Raw genomic sequence first — 11175 nt, 5'->3', positions numbered from 1 at the left:
TGAGTGTGACCCTGGCCTGTGTGTGTGAAGCCTGTCTTTCAACAACAGAGTGCAATTTCTCTATAAGTATTTCAAAATAAAACATATCAACACAAAATATGGTTATATGTAACACGGATATTAAATGTCACAATGTTTTGCTGTAGTATAGTTTACTTCTGAGCACTGTTCCTCCTGAAGAAGTGTGAAAATCTATAATTAGCCCCTAAACTTACTCCTTGTTACCGTTATTTAACGGGGGGTACTTTTTCCATACAAACCCTTAAATCTCCAGTTTTATCCTACAATTAAACTTGTATTCTTACAGATGCCTGTCCTGAATTTGAAATGAGGATCCCTGTTGACAAAACAAGCTCTTTCCAAAGGTCTAAATGTCCAGCTGGTTTTCATAAGAACAGCAAAGCAAGCACACTGACGCACACAAACACAACAGCAATCCAGCAAACAGCATGGCATAAGCCCCGTTCCTAATAGGGTCATTCATAAAGAAAGGGGCTTCAGAAGTGCCAGGCTTTCACTCAACAGAAAAGGTTGGCATTTATCAACACAGCAGCATGCAAAATCGTTTTGGATTATGTAACACCCCCTATCAATGAGGGCATGACCAGATGTTTTGTTTTTCTGGTGGTAGTTGGGGTGGGGTGGGGGTGTGGTACAAGGGCCAAAAATCCCCACATATATTTTGTTTGCAGGACTCCCTTGGTGTGAGAGTTGTTGCAGAACAGCTGCTCTTGTCTGGTGACTCTATCCAGGTTAATACACAGCAGGCCTGATCTCTGCAGGCCCCGGAGTCCGAGTAGCCGTAATCTTCGGACAGCTCATATCACACAGGAGCAGATGTTGTAGCTCCAGTGCAGAGCTCAGCCCCAGCAACCCAGTCTCATTCATCCTCTGGGTCCAAGCCAAATATAGGTTATAGCTTCTATATCTACCAAGAGGAAGCTCAGTCTGCTTCAGAGCTTTTTAAGAAAGTCTTGTATTCTTTCAGGTAGAGTAAAAAACTTTGTATTTCTGATGTGTGCAGTTATATAAATCACACAGCTCAGTGGTAAAGATGTGGAAAAGAGTAGAAAACAATTGTTTTCTTTTCTTTTTGTTTGGTTATGTGGGTCAAAAAAGGGGGACATTGCTTTTTTATTTTAAACAAAAATAAGAACATCTACGTCCCTTTCCATAACTGAGTGTTTCCATGTGTATCCATGTCAACATAAGTCCCCTAAAATTAACTAAGAAGTTATTTCAACCCAATGGGATTATGGGAATGTCTTATTTTCTTGTGCGAACTCACTTCTGCAAAAGTTATGTGGGTAATCAAATGCTCACAGTGCAGCTTACTGTGTTCCCTTGGCAATAACAGTTTACCTTATATGGTCTGTCCTAAGCTTTTTCGGTCATCAATGATGAAGTTAAAGTTTTTTTGATTTCAGCATTTGTTTGCATATTTTTTTCATGATCGTGTGCATCCTTCAAATATGCATGAGAGGTTGTTCTCTCATACGTAGGATGAGAGCAATGCAATCATTTCTCATGAGCCCAGTTAACTCTGCCAAAAAGAAGCAGAGCTGGAAAGAAAGGCTCGGAAGAGGGGAGAAAGGGAGCAAAATTAAACAGGTTAACACAAGCTAGACAGACACGGATGAGGGAAGGCAGACCAACAGATTGGAAAGAAATTGTAAAATATTTGACAGAAAAGAGCTCTAAGAGGTGTTTTCATTTCATTTTCTAAAAGCAAATATTTGTTCGCTGTAATGGTTGTGGCGCCAAATCTACAACAAATCTATGAACTTTGGAATTCCTCTGAGGGAATTTTACATTCCAAGATGTATCAAGTTTGAACAGTTTCTCAAAGACCTCGGATTTACAATGAAGTGCAACACTGTCTCATTAGCATACATTAATCAAGCAGATGGTTCTGCAGCCCATGATTAAGATCCAATGTTCTGATCCCAGGACATCTTACCTACGTATGTATTTCTCACCCCAGAAGAGTGACTCTTTGTGTTACTGATCCCAGAACTGCCTGCCTATATTACTGATCCCAGGGCGGCCTGCCTGTATTTTACTGATCCCAGAACAGCCTACCTATGTGTTAATGATCCCAGGACATCCTACCTATGTGTTACTCACCCAAGAACAGTGAATCATTGTTTTAATGATCCCAGAACAGCCTACCAATATTTTACTGATCCCAGAACCGTCTATATTTGTGTTACTGATCCCAGAACAGTCTAGCTTTGTGTTACTGGTCCCAGAGCAGCCTGCATATGTCTTACTGTTCCCAGAACAACCTTTCTATGTGTTAATGATCCCAGAATAATCTACATTCTGAACATGAGTTGGATCTACTGTGCCATTGATGTAAAATGACCATATAAATATTGATGTGAAATCTTATAGTTTAGCTAAGCTTAATTTGGCAAAATAACAATTATCAGGGTTGAACGTCTCTTTTGGCTCAATCCAAATGTAAATCAGCTGCTAGCTGCAGAGCTAGCATAAAAGCTTTTTCTTTAACACTGCCGCCACACCTGTAGTTCTGATTCAGAAAGAAAATGACAGCATTTTAGAACTTAATCAGGTAAAGTTTGTGCTGGATCTACAGCAAGTTAATGTCCCTCACAGATGTCTTCAGATGCAAGTTTATAGTACACGTTTATTCGGGCTAGCAAGCATCGAGCAACAGCAGAGAACGTAAATATTATACAGTTTTTTTTCTAAAAGTCGAGTTATTTTAACTCAGGGCTTGAATAGGAACTTTCGCAACTTCTATTCAATGACAATCCTTCACAAACATCAAGCACAGGAAATGTTGCTTTACTGTGGCTGCCATACTGCTGCATAGATACTGTGTCTTTGGATATCACAATTTACAGCTGTCTTTAAAAATAATACAGGAAATACACAGTCCTATAGATTTGCTATATCTGCTCATATTGCATTATTCATTCACTTTTACTTTTTCTGGGAGAAAGAGTTGTCCACATACAGTCTCCATTCGGCAGTGTGATTCTTAGGAATGCTCGGCTTGGGTGTAAGTTACATCATGAAACAAGGAACTACTGTGAGGTGTTTAACACTTTGATGGTTTAGAGGCCCATCCTGTCGAAAATGCAGCAAGAAATACAGATGAAATCAATCAACACAACATCTGCACTCTAATCTGCAGAGGACCTCTGGAATGCACTGGGGAAACCCCCCATTAGCACTCCTTTTAATAGATACTTAGAGACACATGTAAATACATACACCCACTAATGCACAAATACAGTGGCAGGCTGCATTTGCACACTGTGATCATTTGCTGCTTTTAACGGTAAGCTTAATCTCTGAAAAAGCATCTGATTGAAGGAGACGGGTCAGATAACAGGGTAGATTTCTGAATGGAGAAACCTGATTATTCGGAAATGCACAAGCTTAACTAGGATACTTAAAGTACCTTCTTGTGCTAAAGCCAAAATAATTCAAGCCAGGGGCTTAAGGGGGTAGAGAAGCTTCCCCATGCACAGAGGCGGTAGTTCTCATCACACTGGTAGTAGGTTTTTATTATTTTGTTGCTGTCAATGTTTGGTGCACATTACCCCCGCCCCTCTTCTGGTGTTTCTTGTCTCTCAATAGCTGTCTGTCTGGAAATGCAAAAAAGCTGATCTGATCTGATAAAATGATTGACTCTATGACTTGAATCTGTAATTGATTCAACAGAATATAATGCTTTTATAATGCAATTAAATGTAAAGTAACAGATGTGTCGGTGACACAAAAACACTATCTCTAATTTCAGCCATTAAAAATGTTTGGCCTGTATTTTTCATCTACCTGTCACCTCGACCAGTGAATCAAAAAGTTAATTTGGGATCCTGTCAGTAATATGGTGAGCATCAGCAGCTGGAGAGCAAGGTGGTTGGTTGTAACAAGGAGGCGTTACCAGGGTAGCTGCACAGACTACAAGCAAGTTTGTAGGGACGACCTGAGATGAGTTAAACCTGAAGCAAAGGTATGATTTATTTGATTACTCAATTAATCGATTGGGATATTCAATAGAATACTAAATTGCTAAAATATTTGATAGCTGCAGCTCCAAACCATTTATTACCCAAAGAAAACAATAACAATGATAAAATGACCAATGTCCTTGGGAATGAGTTGGATGAAGACCATTAATGAAGGGAACATTTTTAATCTCTAATATTTGACCTCATTCAGTGTAAAGGGCACTTTATCTTCATCATGCCTGAGCTCCTCCCAGGAACTTTGTCCCTTGTTAGTTTCAATATTAAGTAACTGATTCAGGGCACATTTAGTATTGCATAAACAATTGTTATTGGTCAATTATGAACCACTGTGGTTTTAAATTTCTTGAAGCGGACTGATGAAAAACAAGCCCATACAAAAAGCTGCTACACCAGAGAAATTGGATACATTGAAGTATGAGTGAAGTAAACAGAGGACATGTTTATGTAGAAATATATGGATAAATTGGAATCATATAAGTAGTCTGACATACAAGGTTTCCAGAGTTTACCGTTACCATGGAAGCAGTCCGAGAATGAAAATGAAATTCTCCTGAGGTATCCGCGTAATGAGCCAGATAATGTAAGATGAGCAGGTTGTTATATCCTTCGTGTGCCCTGGTCACTGTGTCAGGGTTCCTCCTGCTATAACAACCTGCACACTTATTGCCTCTTCCAGGCAAACAGACACAAACACACACGAAGGTGGTACTGCATCCATCATCAGCAGCGACTGCTGAGACTTGAAACCTCTCTATGATGAAGACAAATGGAGGGATGGGCCTTGGGTCTACAAAGGCTCTAGACTGTCCTTCTGGATATTGTGTACTGTACGCGGGTCAGAGGTATAACAACACAGCCAGATTTAGCAGATTCTTCCTTTTGTTTGTGTCAACACAGAAGGACGAGAAGCAAACAAATGAGGGTTGTTGGAAAGCGAGGCCCTATGAGAGGCTTCAGTAAAGTCCTTTGAAAGTCGTAGAAAAGCCTCTCTATAGGAGGAAATGAGGTTTCAATTCATTGTTCAAGGACATGGGGGGGCTTACTACTACTAATTGTTTGGAAATATTTCTGTGAGCTTTCAGCAGGGACCACATTATAAACGGGATGACTACCATGTCTAATTATTGGCTCAGCATGCCCCTGTTAGCAAATTGTTGAGACTGTATGAACACAACGCTCAATTATACAGCACACACAGTAAAAGGGGGGGGGGGGGGGGGGGGGGGGCAAAGAAAGGCAACTTTTAGCTAGCCATAATGAGTTTGTTCTAATCATTCATGATAGCATTTCAAAAGAAAAGGGGCCCTCAACCGTAAATAAAAACAGGCCCCCAATTAATCAGAAAGCTCACATAAAATACTGGAAAGGCTTTACCAGGAATCAGCACAACACTGTATGCAATTGTCAGGCTCACACAGACTCACATTTCTACTAATACATGTGAAGGCAACTAATGAAAATAAATTGAGGCTGCAGTTTGATAAAGGCTGGACAACAGCCAAATTGGAATAGCACAGTCTGTACTTGTCCATTCCTTTCTGCGAAACAACCTGTCTCCAGAAAAAAAACATAACATCGTCAGGAATTTTGGCTGCAGTAATCATGAAAGAAAACTAAATGTATTCAGCCCCTGGGGAATGCCTCCCTATGATTGAAAGAAGGTGGTTGCATTGATAGATTTATTTTAATCATGTTGGTACATTTCCCAATATGTTGCAGCCTACCAAAAAACTCCTATTAAAACTTGTCTGAATCTGTTATCTTGTCTCCTTGTATGCCGGCCTTGTTACCACTCCCCCTGTGTTTTATTTTATAAATGACTTCATAGTGGAGATATTTCAAGGATTTTTACTCCTTGGCAGGTCAGTCCACCATTGTCCACCAACTCAAAACATCTGGGTAATAAAAATACACTTCAAAGTATTTGTGTTAGGGCGACAGGCTCTACTCAAGCATGAACAATTGGAAACACAGCCAAAGCCAACTTAATACTGATGTGTTGAGCTAAAAGTAAGACATTTTTAAATGAACATTGTTTGATCTTTGCAGATTCAGCTCATGAATGGTTTAAGAAGTTACTGACAATTCAGTTTCTTACACCATTTAGAAAGTAGGGATGGGTATGAATACTCGAGCACTCGCCGTTGACTCCATTATTCAGTTTGATCTGTGTGATGTCGCTCCAACATCATCGTCAACTGAATATATTGGCAGTTATGAAGCAAAAGGAGACAAAACCACAGTGTTACTTTTATTCTTAGAAGGTGACATCCAGATGACCTTAAGGCTTTTAATAATTAAGTCCAAACATGGTGAGCCGAGTTCTACTTGGAGCGCACTAATTTAGTCTCCTTAACCCTCAAAGCATGTCATGGGACATTCACCCTTTTACACAAAAGTACACACTCTCACAGCAAAGGATGTGAGTAAAGGGACGTTCAGTCTTAATAAATTGTATCCATATTCACGTGCCATAGTTATTACACAAAGAATAATATAGGGTTTAGTGCATGGCTATTCACTTCTATTTTTCAGGGGACCAAATTTTCAGAAAGCTAAGGACCCAGGGGCCAGACAAGCAAGCCCATCACAGCAGTACACAAAAGCTGTTTCCCTTATCAACAACTCAAGCTTGTGATAGGCTGCAAGCACAGAAGATGTTCTGTTAAACAGGAGCGCAGTGCTGTTTTAAAAAAATTATTGTGGTAACAATGACAGTCATTAACACGCCTGGTCTGTGGGCCGGAATTGGCTCCAGGACCCCCAGTTGAATAGGCCTGGTTTATTGTTTGCCCAGTTACACTTCATCAAGTTGACTGCAGGAGCTTGGATCAGACCACTGTGCTGCCAGTTGAAAAACGACTGACTCTACATCTGAGCCACTGCCGCCCCCTGTGTATTTATGTAGTTTTGTTTTTTTGACAGCCAACATGTAAATTCTTTGGTGAAAGCGTCCAAGAAAATCTTAATATCTGATACCCTAATCAATCACAAGCATGGACATGATGCAGCATGAAGCCTTCAAGTGACACTCAGTAATGGAATAAATGGCACAAAATGTATAACAAAACACTGAATGAAAAAAAGGATGAAACACAAAAATAATGACTGTAACGATTTTCTCACAGTATGCAGCTGTGGTCTCAGATGATCTTGTATATGGTCAATGACTGACCTTACTGCTGATTTACATCTCCTGTAAGTATCTGAAAACATTTTCCTTTAAAAGTTGAATTGCCATGGGTGATTACATTTGGAAAGCTTCATCATATAACGGACTAGATTCACTCTGAGCAACATAAGCTGCTGTTGTTGAGTTGACTCTTGCATAAGGATGTTTCACAATTACTGAAAATGCAAAGTGAAAATGATCACTTGTACTAACAAGCCCACCTGTCACTGTGCTGTCTCTCTCCAAGTTGTGTCTCTTTACCTACATTGCACATCAACACGTTTAGTCTTCTAACAAGACATGGCAGCAGCCTTTTATATTTTAGACAATATTAATAAAATATAACGATATAACATCACTTGCCTTCAGCCTGCACATTCAAGAAACCACTGAAGTTCAAACAAGGGTGTGTTATGCAATGTTATATTGTAATCCAGTAGGCAAGGATAACAACATTGTGCATGTTATTTTTCTGATTATGCAAATATTCACAACCTCTACACTACATGCCGCTACATAATAGCATGCTAAAGTTTTTGTTTGAAAGACAAATGTAACTGTTTGCATGAGCATGGAGTTACTTTAGTTGGATAATCTTGTTTTAAAGGTCTGTAGTGGCTTAATTCCCTGCTGTGAGATTGTCTGGATCACTAGCTGTTGGTTTCACAAGCATGAACATACTTTCTCATATTAACACTGGAATGTTTTGAACAGTAAATGCTTTGTTTTACTACCTCTGAAACTGAATTAGCTGGTTAAACTTCTAGGCAAGAATAAACAAAACACTTCTGCAGATGTGATGCCAAATTCGTGTCTGTGTCATCAGGAACCACATGGTGTGCTTATCAAACAGTTTTCAATCATTCTTGCATTCAGTCAGCCTAATCTAGTCACTCTAATGTCATTTCAGGACCGCTACTCTGTCCTGACCTCTGGTAACCCCCTTTTCAGCTTCACCCAATCACCCTCCTGCTTCTTATTCACCGATTAGATTCAGCCCAAAATAAATACAAGTCCATTCCTGTGCTACACTAAGCTTTCCAACATTCATTACCTGATTCCTTACACTGCGTGTTTGAACCTCTGCCTGACTGCCTGGACTCTGGTTCTGTGCCTGATCCTTGTCATCTTAGTTTACCTTTTGTGGTTGGATCATTTAGTGGAATAGAAATGTTTGGACTTCATATTTTCCTTGATTGTTTGCAGATCCTACTTTTGGGTTCTTACCTGTTCTCTTTCATTACCTGCTGTAATTTTACATTTGATGACAGCACCAGTCAAATCTGTAAAAGCAAACAAATTCAATTAATTTCACTGAACATTTTTATGATGTCCACTTGTTTTCCTAAATATCAGTTCATGGTTACTTCGCAACTTTGTGGACTGAACTTTTAATGTGCCTAAGATTGTTAAGGTTGAGTTGAACACCAAGATATAGAGACTGACACAGGACTAAAAGGCTTAACACCCGTTTTGATGTTCAACAAAAAACAAGCAGGCAGTGAAGGCAGGGAGCTGGCTGGCCAGAAAAACTCCACAACACCAATCTGGAAGCTCCGGTGAGGAAAATTGAGGCACACCAGCAAATCTGGACACAAGAGAACACACATTAAAGGACTAACTAAGAGCACAAAAAATATCCAACAGAACTACAAAGCTCAGTAAACATGAAGTGCAAGATGACACCTCCGAACAAGACAGAATTACCTGGCACAGCAGAGGAGAGAAGACCAGTTTCTAATAAAGGAGATGATTACTGATTGGAGTTAGGTGTGCCTTGTCTGCTGAGTGGCGAAGCCAGCCACACCCCCTGCCACTCACATACCTGCAGGAGACAGAAACAGTAGGGGGAGAAGAGAAAAACCACTAACAAACCTACAACTGAAAACATAACTGAACTGAATTATCAAATATATTACACGTTATGTCTTACATTTGTGTTGGCATTAAAGTTTTTAAACCAAGGACAGTAGGCGGCTGTAGCTCACTCTGAAACAAAGCTTTGTAATAAAGAGTCACATGCCAGTGGCAGAGTAGATGCTGGATGTCTTTCAGCGTTGGTTTTGTTTGTGTCGCGTTTTTCTCCTTTATGGAATTTATTAGCTGTTAGCTGCTATCATGTGATGCTATTACGTAGCGGGTATTCGGCTTACACGACGCCTACCAAATAGGGAACGGGTGGCTGTGGAAACACAAACGGGATCATGCTTAATCGAACGAAACCGTACCAAACTGTTCTGATCCGTACCGTACTGCTGTGTGGAAACGGGGCTTTATATGATTTCCTTTTCATTCAGCATGAAGTACCAACAACCCTCCGATTTCTTTCTACGTTATTAAATAGTACAAGTGTCCCTCTAAGCCATGACAATGAGCCAGAATGCTAAAATATCTGTTTGAAGGAATTTGGCATTAATTGTATTTTTCTTACCTGAGTTTTCCCTGTTGTGACATGTCAAAGGCCTATTAAAAAAGATTTGATCTCCCAGTGATTACTCTGCTTTAACAGTAAGCCATTAAGTACAATGTAGGGTGCTCCTCAGTTGCAGTCTTCACTGTAACCTTGAGGCCTAATCACCCATTAAGGTTTAACTCCTCAGTGACCAACAGACGAGGAATGCAGTTTCACTGGGATGTTACTGAATGTTAATGAGTCAGAACTGTGTCGATTAAAAATATCTTCCCTTTCTAAATGTACTTTATTATTCTTACGACGTCAAACCATTTGTAGAAAGAGGCGAAAACAAAAATGAATGTTCTTTATTAAGAGAGTTCTGACTCATTTACATTCAAGACGTCCCTGTTCTGCTGCATTCTTCTTCTGTTGGTCACTAGGAGTTGATCCTTAATTGGTAATTAGGCATTGAGGTCACAATGGGGAGTGGAGCATCCGAAATGTACGTAATGGTTTAATGTTGAGGGAGAGTAAACTCTTCCTTCCATTGATTAATTAAAATTGAATGTCTCCGCCTTAACAGCAAAACACTGACACAACAACAAACAAAGAGTGGACACAATCTCAGACTCTGAGGCTTTGTTCAGAGTGCCGCCCAAATCTGATTTTTCCCCAAATCTGTTCAGGACCCGATTTAACTGAATGACTGTCTACATTACAAATTGCAAGTGACCAGGGGCCTGTACTACGAAGTGAGTTTAACATATCCAGGTTCTCTTTGGGTGATATGGCTTCACTAACCCTAATATAATCGTGATTATCAGTCCTACAATGCTGGTTATCAACCTGATCGGTCAACCCAGGGTTGCCAAGAACACATTCACATAAAAGGGTGGAGTTAGCCCCCAAACCTCAAATCTTGCTTGAGTAGTGTGAAGTCTTGGGAGTCTTTCACTAATCAAAGTTAACTTCCAGCCTGCCAGATCTACGTCATTGTTATGTTTCGATGGGGGTCGCATTGAGAGTGACACAAAAGACACATTGAAGCGACTGAGACATTCAGATTAAATTAAATCTGTAGGAATCAGATTTGAAACCACCTCAATATGTTAAGATTTGGAAACAATACATGGTAATACGGTACACAGGAAGGCAGACAGGCAACAAATACAGAGGAGCAGGCAAAGGGCAGAGTCAAAATGGCAAGCAGAGGTCATTCATGAGTCAGATGCACAAGCTAGCGCTAGGAGACACAATGGAACATGAGGAAGGACACACTAGGATTAAATACACAGGGTACATCCCCAGTGTCTTATTTGCAGTCTCCTCGGTCCTCGGCCGAACTGGAAGTAGTTCCAAAGCCGCCATGTTGAGGATCGTCCCAAAGCTCTTATAGCGAACGGAGGAGAGAGGATCGAGGAGAGAGGAGGCTGATCCGAGGAGCGATGACCGAGGAAACACGAGAGCCGACTTCATGGAAGTCTTTTCACTGACAGACACGCCCCCTTCTCGTATATCACTCATTGATTGGACGCTGCACAGGATCAGACTTCAGTGAAACTTCTCAACATGAGCAGAGTTTAATACGGGAGAAAAGA

The 11175-nt window shown here is 40.3% G+C and overlaps 1 long non-coding RNA gene across 1 annotated transcript; it reads right to left on the bottom strand.

Moving 5' to 3' along the window:
* Positions 1 to 8533: 8533 nt before the first annotated feature.
* On the bottom strand, positions 8534 to 9662 carry LOC306828472. Its single transcript, XR_013779752.1, has 3 exons — positions 9614 to 9662; positions 8890 to 9007; positions 8534 to 8770 (listed from the first exon to the last, which is right to left on the bottom strand). It is a non-coding gene; the product is annotated as an uncharacterized lncRNA (long non-coding RNA).
* Between the last annotated feature and the right edge of the window lie 1513 nt (positions 9663 to 11175).

The sequence above is a fragment of the Symphodus melops genome (genome assembly GCF_947650265.1).
Source record: "Symphodus melops genome assembly, chromosome: 8".
Taxonomy (NCBI): domain Eukaryota; kingdom Metazoa; phylum Chordata; class Actinopteri; order Labriformes; family Labridae; genus Symphodus; species Symphodus melops.
The sequence above is the reverse complement of the archived record's forward strand: the minus strand, read 5'-3'. Positions and strand labels throughout refer to the sequence as shown.